The sequence below is a fragment of the Notechis scutatus genome, chromosome 1 (assembly GCF_049901735.1).
Source record: "Notechis scutatus isolate UNSWTSFEM ecotype Mainland chromosome 1, rNotScu1.2, whole genome shotgun sequence".
In the NCBI taxonomy this organism is placed as follows: domain Eukaryota; kingdom Metazoa; phylum Chordata; class Lepidosauria; order Squamata; family Elapidae; genus Notechis; species Notechis scutatus.
In genome coordinates, this window is record NC_142009.1 from 309,392,631 (window position 1) to 309,411,405 (window position 18,775).

An 18,775-nucleotide genomic window follows, 5' to 3' on the forward strand; every position below is an offset into this window, starting at 1 on the left:
TGCTGCACCTCCCTTCTGCACATCCCTGTATTCCCATGCACCCTCCCCAAGCCTTCCTGTGCCTCTCCCGCATTCTTCTTCTCACTTCACGTCTTTCCCCACTCAGCAGCTGCCACTTACCTGTCTGCCAGCTTGCTTGACACTGGCTGGGACTTGCAACTACCTTCTGTCTTCCCCAGTGACTTGGTTGTGAAAAGCAGGCAGGGATTTGTCTTGACTAATGACCATGGAATTAACACCTGCAACTGGAACTTCAAATTGCCTTTGCTAAGCGATGTGGTCATGACCACATCGCTTAGTGACAGAAATTTCAGTTTCAATTGCTACCCTGGAAACAAGGAAGGACCGGCCTATGGTGCCTTTGCCAGTGAAAACAGAGTCTGCTCCATTTTGACTGGCATAGGGCTGCAGGAGGCCATCATGGGTGAAAACAGAGCCTTGACGAGTGTCGTTGAACTGGCCAGGCCCACCCAGCCATGCTCACTCCAGCCACACCCATCTCTGCCCCCCCAGATCAAACACAACCCTGATGCGGCCCTCAATTAAATTGAATTTGAGACCCCTGGTTTAGGTGATACAGTGTATCCAAGCCCTGTGTTGCTATTGTTATTTGAAAAGCTATATCTTTTCTAGAGATTTTAGTGGTAGACCTCCATAAGGACCATCAGTATGTTTAAGTTGGTCTTCAGCTTTAATGCCATCTGGTGTTGAGAAGCTTCCTTCTCTAACCATGGAATAATTTTAATAAAAAACCTTTGGAGATTTTAATGGAAAAAAAATCTGGCTTTCCAGATGATTCCATCTCTCCGTCCCACTAAAACCAAAATTCAATCAATACAGCTGATGGAAGGATTTTAGATCAGTACTTCTTTCTACAGCACAGAGTTAATGTATGGAATTTTCATCATAGCAGCTTTGAATTTATGAAGAATCAATTGTTGAAATCTCTTAGGGCTTTTCACTACATCCATACAGCACAGCAGTGAACCTGAAAAGCTGCTTGAATAAACACTGCCTCCACAGTGGTTTCTTGCTGTGACTCCAAAATGAGGCCAGTATAAGGCTGCTGCCCTTGCAAGACAGTGGGACTATGGATATCAAAGGGTGCCATAGGTGTGTGTGTGTGTGTGTGGAGTGGAGCAGGGAGGTAAACAATTCCTGTTTCCCCAGCCTTTTGTCATCTTCAGTAAATCCAGTAGAAGAATCAAGGGAAATCAAGGGAAAAGCACCTGTCTATTTGGTGGGAGATTACTGTGTAGAACTTTCCCAATGTTGCTATTCCTGCCTGAGCCGCATAACAAACCTTTGTCAGGAAGGCTGTATTCTGGAGAACCTAATGGGCAATGTGAGAAGGCAGTACTGCAATTGGAAGATCCTGCAATTGAGTATCCATTCAAATAATATGACCACATAGGAGGTTGCATTGCCTTTTCTGGTGGCAAATACCATTTTACTGCTGGATCTCTGTGGTCAGGCTCCACCCTATCTGATTAGCAGGCTGGTACCAAGATGGAAAAGATGGAAAATTTGTTGTGTACCCTCAAACGTAAGCAGATCACAAGTTCTCTCAATTTTCTTGGCCAAATATTCTGAAGTATCTGCCATTGCCTTCTTCCTAGAGCTCAAAGAGAGCAAGATCAGCCCAAATCCACTGTATTAGCTTTATACCTAAGGCGGGACTATAACTCCCAATTTCCTAGTCTATAGCCCAGTGTCTTAAGCATTGCACTAAATGCCAGTTGCAAGAAAACCACAGTAGGAATGTTTCCACCTCCTGCTTACAGGTGCCCCAAGGCAACTGGTTGGCTGCTGGGAGAAATAAAATGCTGGATTAAGATAGACATTGGCCTGATCCAGCAGAGCTATGATTAGTTCGTAAGTACTTTAGTAAAAGCAGGCTAGCTTTATAAACATGTTAATGGATTTATAATTGTTTTTCCAGCTGTGTAAGCTATACTATAAATGATAGTACTATGATATAGATAAAGTGGCATAAATGGCAACAATAACAAGCAGTAACAACATTAGTGACAAAAAAGTCATGTGTTTCTATAAAGCTTGGCGGGGAGGAAATATCCCCCTGCCTATAAAAGTTACAGTAAGTTAATAAGAATCAGGAAAGAGGAAAATAATGCAAACGTTATTTAAAACTAACAATAAATGTACAAATTAAAAGTCATAAAATTACCAACTAGTTTGTGTGTGTAGTTTATAGAATACACAGAATGCTAGAATAGAATGAAATTAAGAGGGAAACATTTTGCAAATCCAAAGTAAAATATCTGTTTAATTAGGTAGTAAAGAAAGGAGATTACAAGTCATATTTTGTAGATGGTAATTACTGTTTCATGTGTTTGTGTGTGTGTATAGTCTGGTTTCTGTGTTTTGCTTCACATTTCAGTGCGATAACTGATCTCTTCAGGAGTTCTGGGCTTTGTGTCTTTTTAATTACTTTAAAACCGCAGCTACTGCCTTTATTTTGTTTTCCTTCCCCTAAATAAACTTTACAGTGACTTGTTGAAATCCTTCCTGTTCAGGGACAATTCCTCACCCCCCCCCATTGCTTGAGGTTAGAAATGAAGTCATCCAAAAGGGAGGGGGAGTTGGAGTAGTAAGATAAGAGGAGAGGATGTTACAGCAATCAAGTTACTGACGGGCCTCCCAGATGTACAGATGCCAAACTGCTTTCATTTGTTGCTTCCAGCACAGTTCACATTCCAGTGGCTGGGCTCGTTTTATTTGTTAAACAGTTGAGATGTATAACTTCAGAACTTTAGGGGAGACCACCAAAGTATATGAAAGCATTGGGGAGGCTTTTGAGTAACCTAAAGACACTACAACAGCAACAAGTTGCTAGATGGATGCTTAAAAAAAAACCCAACCAAAAACAAAACATGACACATCTCAGCCCAGAGTTGAGGGAAATGAAATTCATTGGGATCATATTCTCCAAAAAGAAAACAAAATGAACTCATGTAACATTTAAGTCATGTAACGCCAGAACACCTAGACACAAGTTCAGTTTTTCCCCCCATGCCATCATTCTGCTAAACAACTAATTCCCACAACACTGTCAAACTATCTGGTAAAGCTGTAGTACTATTCTTCTTCTCATCTTTCCTATTACCTATCTCCTTATCTTCTTTATGACTATAACTTTGTTGCTTGTATCTTATGATTTATATTGTTTTATTTAGTATTCTAATATGATATATGTTAATTGATTATTAGTATCCTTTGGCTATCACTAAGTGTTATATCATGATTTATGATGAATGTATTTTTGTGATGACTATGATCATGATTTATCACCTGTTGCTTGCATGTGCACTGAGAGCGTATGCACCCGAGACAAATTCGTTGTGTGTCCAATCACACTTGGCCAATAAAATAATTCTAATTCTAATTCTAATTCTAATTCTAATTCTAATTCTAATTCTAATTCTAATTCTAATTCTAATTCTAATTCTAATTCTAATTCTAATTCTATCCCAGCCCACTCCACTCCACTCCACTCCACTCCACTCACACCACTCCAATTTTGAAGTGTGGAAGTCCAATTTTGAAGTGTGGAAGTGAAGGGAGGCACTCCCAATCAATATCTGAATATTGAGGAACTCTCAAGTCCTATGTTGAACAAGATTGCTTGCAAATGAGAAGAGCTGTTTACCCTCATCATCATTTTTTTTTGTAGGTACTTTATTGTGTGTATGTATGTGTGCCTGCGTGCATTTCACCATACATTCACATACACGTATATATGCATATATACGGAAATATACATAGTAGCGATAATGATTAAACTTTGGAGGAAAAAATTCCTGGAGGTTTTGTACCATAGATTAAAACAAGTCCATGGGTTTTGATCAAACTGCTCAAGAGCTCACTTTCTTGTTCCTTTGTGAAAACAAAACTACTCAACTGTTCATATCAGGAATCCAAAACTGTGAATCGGGTGTGAATTTGGCTTTTATTTTGTCTATCCCTGGCTCTATTATTTGGATTTAGATTCTAAATACTGTGGTGTCAGGGTGAAATATTTGGACTTTGTCTAAAGAGATTAGGTTCAAATGTAGTCTTAAGCTGTGGAAACTCAAAAGATTTGGGGCAATCTTTGTCTCTGCTTACAAAGTTGTAGTTGTGGATATAAAATGAAGAGGAATCTTCCATGTTAAGCTACCTTGGAGAAATCAGCACATGTAATCAAGAACATGGGCATTTGATATAAAAATAATAATTTCAGCTCAAAATATAGTGATGATAGGACAGATCCCAAACATATGAATTAACTTTACCATTCCATTCAACATTTACAAATCTGTAAAATAATCCACCAGATTTTATTATTACCATTAAAATGCTTTCCTCTTGAGTGTTTTATTTCATGATGGAGTTGTTGTAAGCTTTGAAATTATTGAATTTCAAATTATTGAAATTAGTTTATAAAATGAAAGATTTTGAATTTCCCTGTATTTTGTTCTATTTTTGCTTACCTAATTTCTGACCCACTTCTAATTATAACAATCATAAAACAGAAATACAACTCGTTAAAGTTATAAAGCTCTTTATGTAGCTTTAAAAAGTTGGCTTGCAGCAAAATGGGTGACAAACAAATTTAATAAATAAAAATAAAGTAACATACTTTTTCTCCTTTCTACCTTTCCTCACAAGTGTCTTTTTGTTATGTTGTGTTTTTATTCTGTACAGGGTTTTTCAAGCTTTGCAAACTTTAAGATATGTGGGCTTCAATTCCCATGCTGGCTAAGGAATTCTGGGAGTTGGAGTCTCTCTGATTTAATTGTTCCGAGCATTTAAAGATACTATCTTTTAAAAGCCTAATACTTTTACTTTAAATAAGACATCCTACTGGTTTCTGAAGGCCAGGTCCTGATTGCTGCCAAACCTTCATTTGTGGATTGATAAAACAATGACTCTAACTTTTATCCTGTGCTCTAAATTATTAAATATTTGAGTGAGTAACATTGCTTTGGAATGATTTTGCCCATGCTTGATGTCCTCCAGATGTGTGGGGACTGTAGTTCCCAGAATTTCTTAAATTAGGTTAACAGGAAATCATGGGTGTTGTCATCCTGACACATCTTAAGAAAGCCAGATTGGCAAAGGCAATAGTAATTTGCAGCTTTGCTACTTAGCACCACAATGAGAATGATGACAAGCCATGTAACTGCTGTCCAAAGTGGTAATATTGGACCTTCTCATTATTTGGATACAAAGTGACATCCTTGTATAAAATGTTTGCTGCCTCCTGTCTGTTCCATTTCTTATGCCTCCTTTCCTGTTTGGAGAATATATAAAATTTCAATTGACAATGTAAATAGTTGCTAAATTGCTAAATGTTGCTCAGTGAGATGAAATGAAAAGAACAAGCAAATAAACTTTGCTAATTAAAGTGGCTGGGAATTTGCCGGCAGTCATTGCTATTGATAACTGTGCTCAGTTTAGTTTTCAGCCTAGGGTGCTGATAGTAATACATATACTAAGTGTTCTGAAACAGTTTTTGGTACATGGTTCACTGATTTCCATGTTCTAGCTCATCACATTCCATTTTTATTAGCGAAAATTCTGAAGTGTCTTCCTAATAACTGTATTTTTTTTTTAAAAAAAGCCAATCCCTACTTTAGCATAAGGGCATGGAGGTCCTCATCTAGAAGATATACTTATATTTCAGGCGTTGTCAAACTTTTTCGTTCTAATTATTCAAACCAATGTGATAATGTAGGCAGTAACAACAACAAAAATAAATAAAAATTAATAGTGCCCAAATCTTGTGAGATTCCAGAAATTTCACCTGAAACCTCATGAATTTCTATTGTCTGAATTTGATGATACATATTTCACTTCAAATTTTAAATACATATTACTTTTGGAGTTCTTTGTTACAATTGGGTATAACAGATGCCTCATTATTAACCTCTACAGTGATATTTTATCAGGAAAAGATAAAGCAAGGCGTCTTTGCTTCCATTCTTTAGCTTCATTTTCTTGACTGATCCTCTATAAACATCAATTACAAATTGTGATGATGGAAACAATAACAAAATGAATGTTGATATTTTGATGCAACTCCATCCTTTTTTGCACTTGGACATTAGATTCGGGTATATAAATCACAGGGTTCTATTGTGATACCATAACTCACACAACTGCCTGTGGTAATGGCATGGACCTTGTATCAAAAACATGCTAGCAGTTTTCTCTTTTCAGGGAAACAGATGTTTTATAGCTTCATTCCAGACAGTTGTGGGGCCCAGTGCAAACTTTTGAACAAGCCAGTACTATAACAGTAGACAAGCAGTTTTGCCATTCATAACTGTTCTCTGCAATGCACAACTTTAGCAGCAGGAAGGTTGCAGTGACCTGTATAACAGTAGATTTGGGAAAACTGTTGTGGGATAATGATGAAGCTGATAGATAGATGTCACCTGGATCCCGAATAGGCTGTCACTCAAGAACATAGTTTCTATAGCTGAGAAATCAAGGATTTCAAGGATAAAAGTCAGCATGCTTGAATTAGCATCTAAAGAGAGGAACAAATAATTTTTAAAAATTATTAGTTTGGGTATCATGCTTTCCTTTATGTGGTGGACTGTGCTTTCTTTTTTGTCTTTTTAAATGTTCTGCTTTTACTGGCACTTGTATTGGATGACATGAATTATTCTATCTTCTGCCCTTAGATAAATAACTGATGTTCTTGCTCTCTTGGGAAAATTGGCAAATGCCTTTTGATACCACTTGTGTGATACATTTGGTAAACCTTTTTAAAAAGCAAACCATTAATCCTCCCCATTTCCTGATTGCCCTGAATTGCCTCTGTTTTTCTGATCACTGTTCTGTTTTCTGTCAAGGACTAGATAGCAGGAAGCAGACTTCTCCCTGTAATTTTTTTTTATCAATAGGGAAGATTATAATGGATATTGCAGCATGTCATGTTAGGTAAAAGCTAATTTTGTGAGGACAGCATAAAATAGGAAGGCAATTAAGTTAAAATATCATTAACATTGATTTTTTCTGGGAAGTGTGTGTATTAAGAAAAACAGCATGTATAGACATATTTATATCAAACATATCTACATAGATATATACAGACATTACTGTTTCTTAGATAAAAGTTTGGAAAATAATTTACAGTGATTATAAGATTTTATTAATATCAGTTTCAATATGATCCAATTTCAAAATGAAAAATAGATTAGTACTAGATTTGCAACTTATGCTATAATTTAAAGAAAAGTTTCTATTTAATTCTATAGAAATAAATTTCTTGGGCTCAAAACATGATTTCCATTATTTAGGTAGGATAAAAAAGACTTTTTGCCTTTGCTTCTTATTCTACTTTTTCACAGTAGATTTCTACTAAGAATCTAAAGTCTGCTAAAATGTATGTGTTCCTATAAAAAATGTGTCTCTAGAGGTGTGGTTGAGTAAACATATATGTATAGAGTTGCTCTGCATAGTGTTTTATCTACTGATTTATTTATTGCTTTTATATATTTGTATCTTTATATGTATTCATTCTGTGTGCAAAATTGCATAGCAGAAATACTCTGCTTTAGCTATTATATTCACAGAACAATCCCATTGGATTAGGAATAGCAATAACAATAGCATTTAGATTTATATATAGCGTTCCATAGTACTTTACAGCACTCTCTGAGCATGAATGACATTCTCTTTATTCTCACTTAATCTCTCTCCCTCCCTCCCTTTCTTTCTTCTTACAGGATTATAAGAAAGTTTTCATTCTAAAAAATTTGAAGTAGCTAACACAACTTGTACCTGTTGAGACAAGTGCAGTTAACTTTCCATATATTGTCACCAAATTATTGATTGTCTCTTTGATTTAGGAATAACAGGAAGCTAGCAAAATTTGAATGTTTGCAGACTCTCTAGTTGGCTGCCATGGGTTTCAGGGAATGTGTATTTGGTTTAATAGTCTACAAATTACTTTGAAAACAATCTTGCTCATTCTATACAACATTGGTAACATCGATGACATCTTTTTAAGGTCTTATCCACAAAGATAATTTACATTTATACTAAGTTTTATATTAAGCTGATCATTTTGTTGGCCATTTTTAGCATATATATAAAAAGAGCTTAATTGAAAGAATAAAATGAATTAAAAGCAAAATAACTGTGTAAGGTTGTTCACAACCTTTCTTTCTTCTGTTACTGATCTGAAAAAGGACTTCAGTGTGATTTTTCAGTGTGAAATGGTAGGTATTTAAGAATGCCTTCTTGTGAAATTTTACACTTTGAAATAGTTTGGTTGGATTGGATGGGACTATTCCAATGTTTTTAGGATCTGTCCATTTGCTACTTTTCTTGGTTTATCCTTCAAAGTTGGTGGTCCAGAGGGTTTTTTAAAGACCTTTTGTTTTAGATATCTATGACAGAATTGTCAACTGATTCTTCTTGCCTTACAATGACAAATGATCCAGTTTAATAATACTCTTTCAAAGTTTGACAGAATTCAGTGGAAAATATTTAAGCACATATTTAACTTTCTCTGTTCATATCTGGGCAGCTTTTTTCTAGCAATTTGAAATTCTTGTTTATTGAATGCATTGTTTTCTTTGGGTTCTTTTGGGTTTGCTGGTTTAAATTGGTGTTACACCCTTATGTGTATTTTAAATTTTTCTTTTGTAAGGTATGTTTTTAATCTATGTATGTTACTCAGAGAACTTTGTATGAATAAATATATTGTATATTGTTTTTCATGCTTTCTCCAGAGTCATACCGTGATGTAGTCTTTTCAAGGATTAAAAAGATGACAGTTTCCAAATTAGCATTTTTAACTTCTTCCCAAAGGAAATTTGAGTGCTACATGCAGATGTCTTAAGGTAGGGTAGGGCTATCACCTGTATGTTTTGATCTCTTGCAGTCAGTGGCATTTGATATGCTCAGGCAAGACCTAGGGACCTAATGAAGCTGTTATGAATGGGAACTGCCTGCCCACGTCTCAGTCATTTTTTCCCGAGCTAGAGTGAGTACTTATAGAATCAACTGTCATTCATAATTTCCCACCATGGGGTATTTGGAGATTACTGGAAATGTAAAGTGATCATCATGTTGTAACTGATCACTAATGATCACAAGCGATAACAGTATTTTATGTATGTGCTATAGAAGTATGTGCTATAGAAGGCTATCAGACTTCATTCACTTATAAGAAAAAAATTCACTGTTATCTAATGATTGGCCAGATGTTTGCTTCTTTTCTCTTGGGTCAGGTAACAAGGAAAAATGAAGCAGGGAAAAATGAAAGCAGAAAGCCTAATTGTGTTCTACAAAACTGAAATTTCTGTCACCTAATCCAACTTCCAGTTCAAGCAGGAAACTCTTACCATTTCAGACAATTGGTGGTCCAATCTCTTCTTAAAAACCACTAGTGTTGGAGCATTCACAACTAATGGAGACAAGTCATTATAACCAATCTCTTGCTCTTGCCCTTATTGATTATGAGATTCCACTGCCAGAGCCACAGATAAACTATCCATGTCCTCACTTAAATAATCCTTCTATAGAGATGTAGCAATCCTCATTTATCAGTCATATGGATTTTTATTTACCAATACAAACATGAAGGAATGTAGCCCAGTGGTAGATCCCAGAGGATCATATCTATCCTGTATTTTTCTATCATATCTATTTGCAACTTCAAGTTAACACCATTGATGAGCTCCAGATACTGTATGAGGACAGATGAAAATTCTGTTAGAATTGTTAAAATAGCAGGCCCAAAGTTCATTGCATCCTGTGGGATGTACTTTCAGTAGCAGCATAAGACAGAAATCCTTCCATAGGTTTAAAAGCATAGTTAAGTGCAGAATTATTCCCCGACAATATGTTTAGGTTTCTCTTTTAGTCTTTTCTTCTTCTTTTACACTGCCTTCCTGTCTTCCCCAGCCCCCTCCTCTTTCTTATAGCACCTTTGGTAGCATTTGTTGCAGATTTTAATGTCTTCCTTGTGTAAAACTGGAGGGTGTCACTTCCATATAAGGTTTTATATGGAACTCAGGCTGTTAAGGTGAAGAATTCCTGGTGGTGTTGGTGGTAAGATTATCCAGAGATGATGGGGCCAAGGATTGTCACAAGGCAATAAAATGCCTTTTAACAGGGCTGGCTGAATGTTTAAAGTCACATTTGATGTTTCTAACATTAGCTTGTGTTTCCTTTACGCCCATCCATTATCCAGGTGTTTTTGTTGCACCAAGTGGGAAAATAAAAAGTAATCACCCTATACAGCTGGGGCCTCCATGGGAGCCAAGGAGAGAGGGTTGGAACAGCTGGAAAAAGGGCCCTTGCCTCTCGTTATTTTATTATTACAGAACAAAAACAAAAGGTGATTATTTTAAAGGGATTTTACAGCTTATTGAGGAAGTAATACTCCTGGAAAATAGGGATCTTTCTGCATATCCTCACATGCTATCTTTATGTTCCAGAGGCATATGCTTGGCTGCTTTGGGAAAGGGGGATGCTCCCCCTAGAGAACACCAGGGGTTATATTGATGTTGCATATTTTAGCTTCTTTTTATAAACAGCCCTATAAACGGAGGCTTAGTTCCCTTGAGTAAGTAGAACACCTCAGGAGCCTATCTAACCAAAACCTCCTCCAGACAAAAGACATTTTTTTTGCATATTGAAAACTAGCATGCCAGAAAGAAGGTGAAAATTTGTTTCTCAGACATTTAATCTTCTTTGTAGATTTTTTTTAAAAAAATGTTACGGATAGGATTACATTGTGTAATTGATGCAGCCAAAAGTGCTTCTGGATTGTAGCCACTATATTTCATTCTACTTTGTCTCTGGATCTGTCCCCCTGCCAATTACGACAGCCTCTAGCCTTCCCCAAATCTGTGGCTCCTTCCCTTTAGTCCACTGGTTTTCCATTCAACTCCCAGTTTAAGCAGTTAGAATTAGAGAAAGTTCCCAACTGCATTTTGCAGTGGAACAGCACAGATTGCAATAATTCTTGGCTATTTGGAGGACTCAGCTCGATAATCTCTATTCTTTCTCAACTTTACAGTTTCATAGAATGGAGTAAAGAGTAAATTCTATGGAAATATGTGCCAACAGTCTTACAGAAAGACTGATTTTGCTTTCGTTGGATGATCTCTATGGTGTGTAGTACCAGTGCAGACATTAATCTCTAAACAAGGTAAACAATGTTTGGAGACGGAAAAGTCCTGAGGGATGGGAGATAATTTTTCTAAAGAATTTTCCTGTGCTTTTAAAAACCATTGCAGCCCTGAATTTTGCTTTCTCCCATTCCCAAATACTTGAGTCTTTCTAAATGCATTAGGATCTCACTTGTGAGAGAATATTTCCCAATATATTCCTGTTTTAATATTAAAATCGGCTGAGAGGGCTCTTCTGTACACCCCACTACTGGAAAAACACATTATTTGAGAACAGAGAATGAAAAGAAGAAGAGGGAGGGAGGGAAGGAGGGAGCAGCTTTAATTAGGATTCTTGGACTATGAAATGCATGATTTCCTAAGGCCAGACTAAGACTGATGGTTTTACACTAGCTCAAAGGGAAGATGGAGTGATTTACTCAAAGTAGAGGGTATGCATATGTTTTAGTGGTCATAGCTCACCATGCTGTATATATATTGAATCATGAGGTAATTACTTTAATGGCCTTAGCTTTAAGCATTTTAACATTTGTTTATTTCAATAATTCTATTTGTGCCCTGCTTTTCTTCTCGAGGGAGCCCAAAGCAATGTACTAAAACAGTATAAAGTGGAGAATTTGGTTGAATAACACTTAAAATGAAAAAAGAACGTACCAGCAAGGCAGTTAATATGAAAGTAGTTGGTTTTATTGTTACTGTTGTGTTTTTATTGTTTTACTGATTTTTATTGTGCCCTGAGATTCACTGATAAGAGGGTGAACTATGAATATTTTAACAGATCTGGCACCAAGATCCATCCTCGCTCCTATCTGATCATTCGGTGGGGAGTTAGACATTTTGATATGCTGGTTGTTTTAAGTCTTTTGCCCCCCTTCTTCCCTTGTGTCAAGACCTTGTGTTTTTAGGAAGACTCAATATTTTAGGAAACAGCTTATGGGCAATGCAGAAAGGATATATTAATCTGAGCCTTGCTTGTATCTGATTTTTCCCTGGGTTTACTGGCTACTATTTTGTTTGTGGAAAGGGTTAACCACTTCATCTTGCACTTCTGCACTACACTAATATGCATGCTGGCTATTTTCCATAACTTGTTGAGTTACACTTACTGAAGACTATGCTAGTTGCTTCTTGGTGTGGAAATTGAAGATGTGTTCCCAAAAATAGAAATAAGGGCCAAGGCATTTCAAGTATCAGATAAGAGCAAGTGCACCTCTAGTATGTGCTTGCCATCTGTCTTTGGCTTAATTATAGACTGACATGTCCAGTGCTTTATGAATGGTTACTTAGGAAGATTTTCTTCTGCTGAAGGAATATGGTAGTAGACCTCCATGTCTTCTGTGTGCAGCAGAGCTCTTTTGCTGGTTCAGAATGCCACAAAGTCAGATAAGGAAACCTCTTCAGTGGATGCATGTTTTGTCTGGAAAACTAGAAGTCGCTTTTATTTTGTCCTGATAAATATGCATTCAATAGACAGAGATACAACAGAAACTGTCTTATATGGACAACAGTCTAATGGTACAGGTAGTCCTCAACTTACAACAGTTTGTTTAGTGACCATTCGAAGTTACAATGACACTAAAAAAAGTGACTTATGACTGTTTTCACACTTAGGATCTTTGCAACATTCCTATGGTCACATGATCAAAATTCAGATGCTTGACAACTAGTTAATATTTATGACAGCTGCAATGTCCTGGGGTCATGTGATCACCTTTTGTGATCTTCGGTCAAGCAAAGTCAATGGGCAAGCCAGATTCACACAACACCTGTGTTACTAACTTTAACAATTGTGGTGATTCACTTAACAACTGAGGCATGAAAGGTCATCAAATGAGACAACCTCACTGAGCAACAGAAATTTGGAGCTCAATTGTGGTTGTAAGTCAAGGACTACCTGTTGTTTTCTTACTATAAATGTATTTTAGGATAGGATGCATATTATCATATTTTATATATGATGTGGGAGATGTTTGACTGGATCTCCCAAGTCATTTGAAGTAGCAAGAAGGCTTTTATATTAGTGGGGGAACAGCAGTCACATTTTCCCAATCTAATTCAGATCTGCCCCTCCAGTTACAATATGTGTACTTATATTACTGCAAAGTTATTTTGTGTGATGTCCAGAAGAATGTTACAGCCTTTTCAGTCTGATTTTTGAGATTTAGTTTTTGCACAGGAGTAATTTTTTCCTTTTTTTTTTTAAACGGCTAGTAACTCTGACCAGTCTGGGTTTAGTTTACTCTGTAGGTGTAAAACACCTCTCAGCAAGTAGCTGGAGAGGGGCCTTCCTTTGCTCTGAATATCAGCAACTTCCTTTAAAACTTCAAAGCCCTTTTCCCCCTAAGGTCTCCACTTCCAAAGAGAATGAAAAGCTATAATTAAAATACCTTTCAGCAGAACTCATAAATCACTTTACTAATATGGTAAACAGTTTGCATATGTCTGTAGGGAAAGGGAATAATGGGATGGTAAATAGTTAAGAGTTTCGTTCCCTGCTAATAGATACATCTAACTTTGTCAGGAGAATATGGTAATGTTAGATGTATTTACTTTGATTGCCTGGATTTAGACATACAATTTGAAAAATATCCTTTGTGATGCCTATTGAGGATCAGAACTTGGTCAGTTTGCTCACTGGTATATTTTCTATTTTTTTAAAATTGCTAATACCCAGTATATAGTAATGAAAACAAAAAACAAAAGTTGTTAAGTACTTTGCAGAAAACCAGAATGGTGACCAGAGGGGGATGGCCTACATTAAGGGAGCTTATCAATCACATATGTGCTATATGTCTTATTTATTTTAATTAAATTTTGAGGCCGCCTGACTTGGATAGTTTACAATTAATAGGAAAAAAACTGCATGATAGGAAAAAAAACCCACAACTGACTGAAAGACACTAAAAGAAAGAACAAAACCCATGCGGATCTGCAGTCACCCTACCCTAAGGCCTCAGAGAACAACCAAATTTTAAATGATTTTCTGAATGCCATTAAAGGAAGAGCAATATGAGTCTTTGGGGATGTCATTCCAGAAGGCAGGCTGAGAAGACAGTCTTCCTGGGTTCTGCCAGGTGACATTGTTTAATTGACAGGACCTGGAGCATGCCCATTCTGCCTGACCTCACTGCATAGGCTGAAACATTTGGAGGCCAGAGGTCACTCAAGTAACTGGGCCTGTCACCAAGGGCTTGATAATTATCATCTTGTATTGCAGCCAGAAGCAGACTGGTAACCAGAGTAGCTTGAAAACAGTGAAGACATGTCAGTATTAGGCAACACACCCATTACACTACAACCCTGAAATATCCTTTTCTGTTTGTACACCCATTACTGCTCATGTTGTTCTTGTATACATGAAATAGAGTAACTTTTGAATTTTAGAAAAAAGGATTTGAACCCTTCTCATATCTGCTTTTTTTAAAAGACCCTGTAATCCATTTGTGACATTCATACACACATGCTTGCATACATACGTATATTGAATAGGCAGTACCTGGGTCAACAGCCGTATTTGTGAGAGGTGTCCTAGTGGACAATCACTTAAATATGAGTCAGCATGTGCTGCAGCTGCCAAAAAAGCCAATGCAGTCCTAGGCTGCATCAAGTTTACGAAAAGTGATAGTACTCTTCATACCACACTAATGAGACCACACTTGGAATACTGTGTCAAATACCGGTCATTACAATGCAAAAAAAGATACTGAGACCCTAGAAAAAGTGCAGGAAAGAGCAACTAAGTGCACTAAAGTGTCTGTATCATACAAGGAATGGTTAGGGGAATTAGATATGTCTAGCCTAATGAAGAGAAAGATTAGGAATGACATGACAGATGTCTTCTGGTACACGAGGGCCTGCCACAGAGAGGTGGAGATTGACTTATTCTCCAAACCTCCTTTGGGTAGAACAAAAATCAATGGGTGGAAGCTTGTTAAAGGAGAGATCCAATCTGGGACTAAGGAGAAACTTCCTGACAGTGAGAACAATTATCCAATGGAATAATGTCCTGGAGCTGTGGATGCTCCATCGCCGGAGATTTTCAAGAAAATATTGGACAGTCATTTGTCTGGGATGATAGAAGGTCTTCTGCCATGGTTAGAGGATTGAACTACCTCTAAGGCCCCTTTCAGCCATATAATTCTATGTGCATGTGCAAGTGTGTGAGTTTTGGAAAGGTTTGCCAATTTGGAAGGATGTAGGTTTGCTAATTTGGAACGATGTTTTGGAAATAGTCTTAGTTAAGAGAGGTGATTTGCTTTGTCTGCTTTCATTACATCATATTAAAGCGTCTCCCATCCTACAGTCTAGAATTTAAAATACAAACCACTTGTCTGTCCTGTGATTTTCTGTGTAAGATGTTAACTACATAAAGATCTCAAAGCGAGCCCTTGGGTCTGTTGGAGAACATTAGTATTAACATACATATTAATAGATGTATACCCAAATTGTATTTATTATGTGTTTTTAATCTTCACAATAGCATTGGTTGGGGAAACAAGTCCAAGGAGATACCTTTCCCTGTTATCCTTTCTGAGCCCCTTGTTCACCTTGACTCTGAAATAAAGTATGAGATAAACTCACTCAGTGGAAGAAGAGTATGTGATGTTTTTAAGTCAGCTTTGGTGTGCATATCACTATGGAAGAAACCACAGATTTCTTGAATTTCTCATCAAATGAAATGCATGATCAAGATTTCCTAATTGAATGCATCTAGGTTTTACAAATGATGAGAAAGTTGAACTAAAGACAAGCAGTATTTCTGAGAGGAAAGTAGCCTTGCTTTTCCATGATTTAAACTCATGATTTGTTCCATTGTCACTTCATGCCAAAATAGTTGAATAGGCTTTTAATGAAATTGAAATGCTAGACAAGCTTACTAACCAAGGGGAAACTGAGATAACTGTATGCACCATGAGAAGCAATGCTTCATTTATACCACCTTTGATTTTCTGAAGTATACAGTATATATTCAGCTCTGTTTCTTGTTCTCATACCATCCTGGGCAAATAACTGCCCATTCCCTTTTGAAGCCTCCAGAGAAGGGACACCTATGGCTACAGGAGGCAAGTTGTTCCACTATGTAATAGCTCCCACAGTCAAGTAATTGCTTCTTCTTTCAGGTTTGAAATCATTTTTTACAAAATGATTTCAAATAATTGGTTCTGGTTTTAGCAGGGGGTGCTATGGAGACATCCTCACCTCCCTTGACATCCTTCAAATAATGGAAAACTGCTGTTATGTCATCCCTTATTCTTCACTTCTTTATAATAATACCCATTTTTAAAACCGTTTTTCATACATTTAACCCCTGAGTCCCTCCCAGTTCTTTTGCTCTTCTCTGTAATCTTTTTAGTTACCCAGCCTCCTCCTTGTTGTACAGCAAACTAGAGCCAGTGTTCCAGGTTTGATTCGACTAGTGCAGCATAAGGGCAATATGGCAACTTTGCATCATCTTGTCACTGAATCTCGGTTGATGGAGTCCAAAACTACATTGTCTCCTTTGGTAGCTATGGTGGTGAGATGAGTAGCACATACATTTAATAAATAAATAAATGAATAAATGCTTAATTTATGAACTATCCTTCCTGGAGGTACTACCATGGAGTCTGGTATCTGACATGGCATAAGGACTCCTGCCTTGGCAGCAGATTGGATTAGAAAACTTTCAAGGTGCCTTTCAACTCTATCATTCTTTGATACCTTCTGCTTGGTTGGATGGTCTATAGTACAATATTTCTAATTATTATTAGAGATGCAAATAACAACAGAGAGACTAACAGAATATGGTAGAATTTTTTTAAATGTTTAGGTGTTCCGGTATGCATGGTTGTAAGATTTTGAAACGTAGTTGTGATTTTAATGAAAAAAAATCTGCAAATAGTAAGTTTGTTTCAGAACATGATAAACTTAAGTAGATTAGATTTTGTTAGGAGTGAGGGAAAAAGTGTTTAGATTACATCCCAGGATATAGTTTTTGTGGCTTCTTTTATATTTGGAGGCATTAGCTTACAACCCCCCCTCCCCCCCCCAAAAAATCAGGTAAAATCTATACATTTGAAAGTATAAAATATTGAAAATATTGACTATTTATTGAAAGTATAAAATTTACATTAAAGGAAATTGCTTCCTCTCCCAAATATTACATTAGGATGGTGTGTCCCCAAATATTTACATTAGAAATGTATAAAAGTGAATATTCTCTGGCAAACTCTTTGTTTCTTAAACATAGCTTAATACAGAAAAAGAATGAAAAACTGATGTAAAAAATGAGATGTGAGGTGATATTGAACAGGCTGGATTTGTCTATCCCTAGTTATCATTGTTTTTAAATGGAGAGCTAATTAAAAGGCAAGTACACAAGCAGTTATCAAGTACACTGCAAGCTCTATTGTTAGTGCTTGATAATCATTTTCATGCTGGGCATTATAGAGTGATGGTGCTTATTATGGCTTATTAATCAACTATGAAGGGTCTGCCAAGGACTCAGATGATGTTTAAGTGTGTGATAGCCTAATACATTCATATGTAATCACAGCCAAGGAGGAGATTGTATAGAATGGTATTTCTTTCATATCTAACAGCTAGGTTACAGTTCACACTTGAACCCTAAAAGATTTCTTTTTAAGTGTTATTATGATACAGGGAAATTTGAGGCTGCCAAGATCTACATTTTAAAACATTGGAACTCTGAAGTTCTAATAAACCAATGAATAAGAGGATGGTTATGCTAAATTTCTTGATCTGGGAATGGAATGTTCCTGAGAACTCTGGAACTTTTTGTTTCCCTGTAGAATTTCATGGGTGTCAAACTTGTCGCACCACATTGCCATCATGTGATATATCATGATGTATTTTCCCTTCGCGGAACTGGGGTGGGTGTGACCTGCATGTGACTCATGAGACCCACGGGCTGCCAGTTTGACACCCCTGTTAGTCTAGATCAGGAGTGTCCAACCTTGGCAACTTTAAGACTTGTGGACTTCAACTCCCAGAATTGACTGGGAGTTGAAGTCCACAAGTCTTAAAGTTGCCAAGGTTGGACACCCCTGGTCTAGATCATATTGAATCTTCCCCCACCAAACCACAGTATTCCAAGATAGTTCAGAGATTTTGGCAAGTAAATCCTTCCAAAATGAAAGTGATTTAAGGCGTTCTGGGGTGGTTTAGTCCTGAAACAGGCTGGAGCACTATATCTGCAAGATCTTAAATTGCTTTTAGTTTGAAGGATTCACTTCTGAAAACTATCCAGCCTTGTAAGTCCTTGTTTCAGGGGTACATTTGGCAAAGCCCAGGGGAAAATGGAATTAGAATTGGAAGTTCTCTGAAACATTCTATTCCTCCAGTAATAATTTTGTGACTCTCTAAACTGGAGACTTGTGCAAAAACCATACACTTGTAGAGTTATGAGCTCAGAGCTGAACAGTGTATATTCACCCAAACTGCAGTCCTTGGGAGCGGTGGGAGGCATTTTTCCTCTCAAGAGAATGTTTAGATATATATTTGAAGGTGGTGTGCTTTGAATGAAAAATAAACTAAACTCACTTCTGGGCATATACAATTAGAATATTGTAAAAATGACTTCCACTGGAGATCATAAAGTCTACTGCATGTTG

At 36.9% G+C, this 18,775-nt stretch overlaps 1 protein-coding gene across 5 annotated transcripts in view; it reads left to right on the top strand.

Moving 5' to 3' along the window:
- Positions 1-18,775, top strand: part of KIF26A (kinesin family member 26A) — a 174,545-nt gene that overhangs the window by 56,737 nt on the left and 99,033 nt on the right. The gene's annotated exons all lie outside the window — the stretch shown is intronic.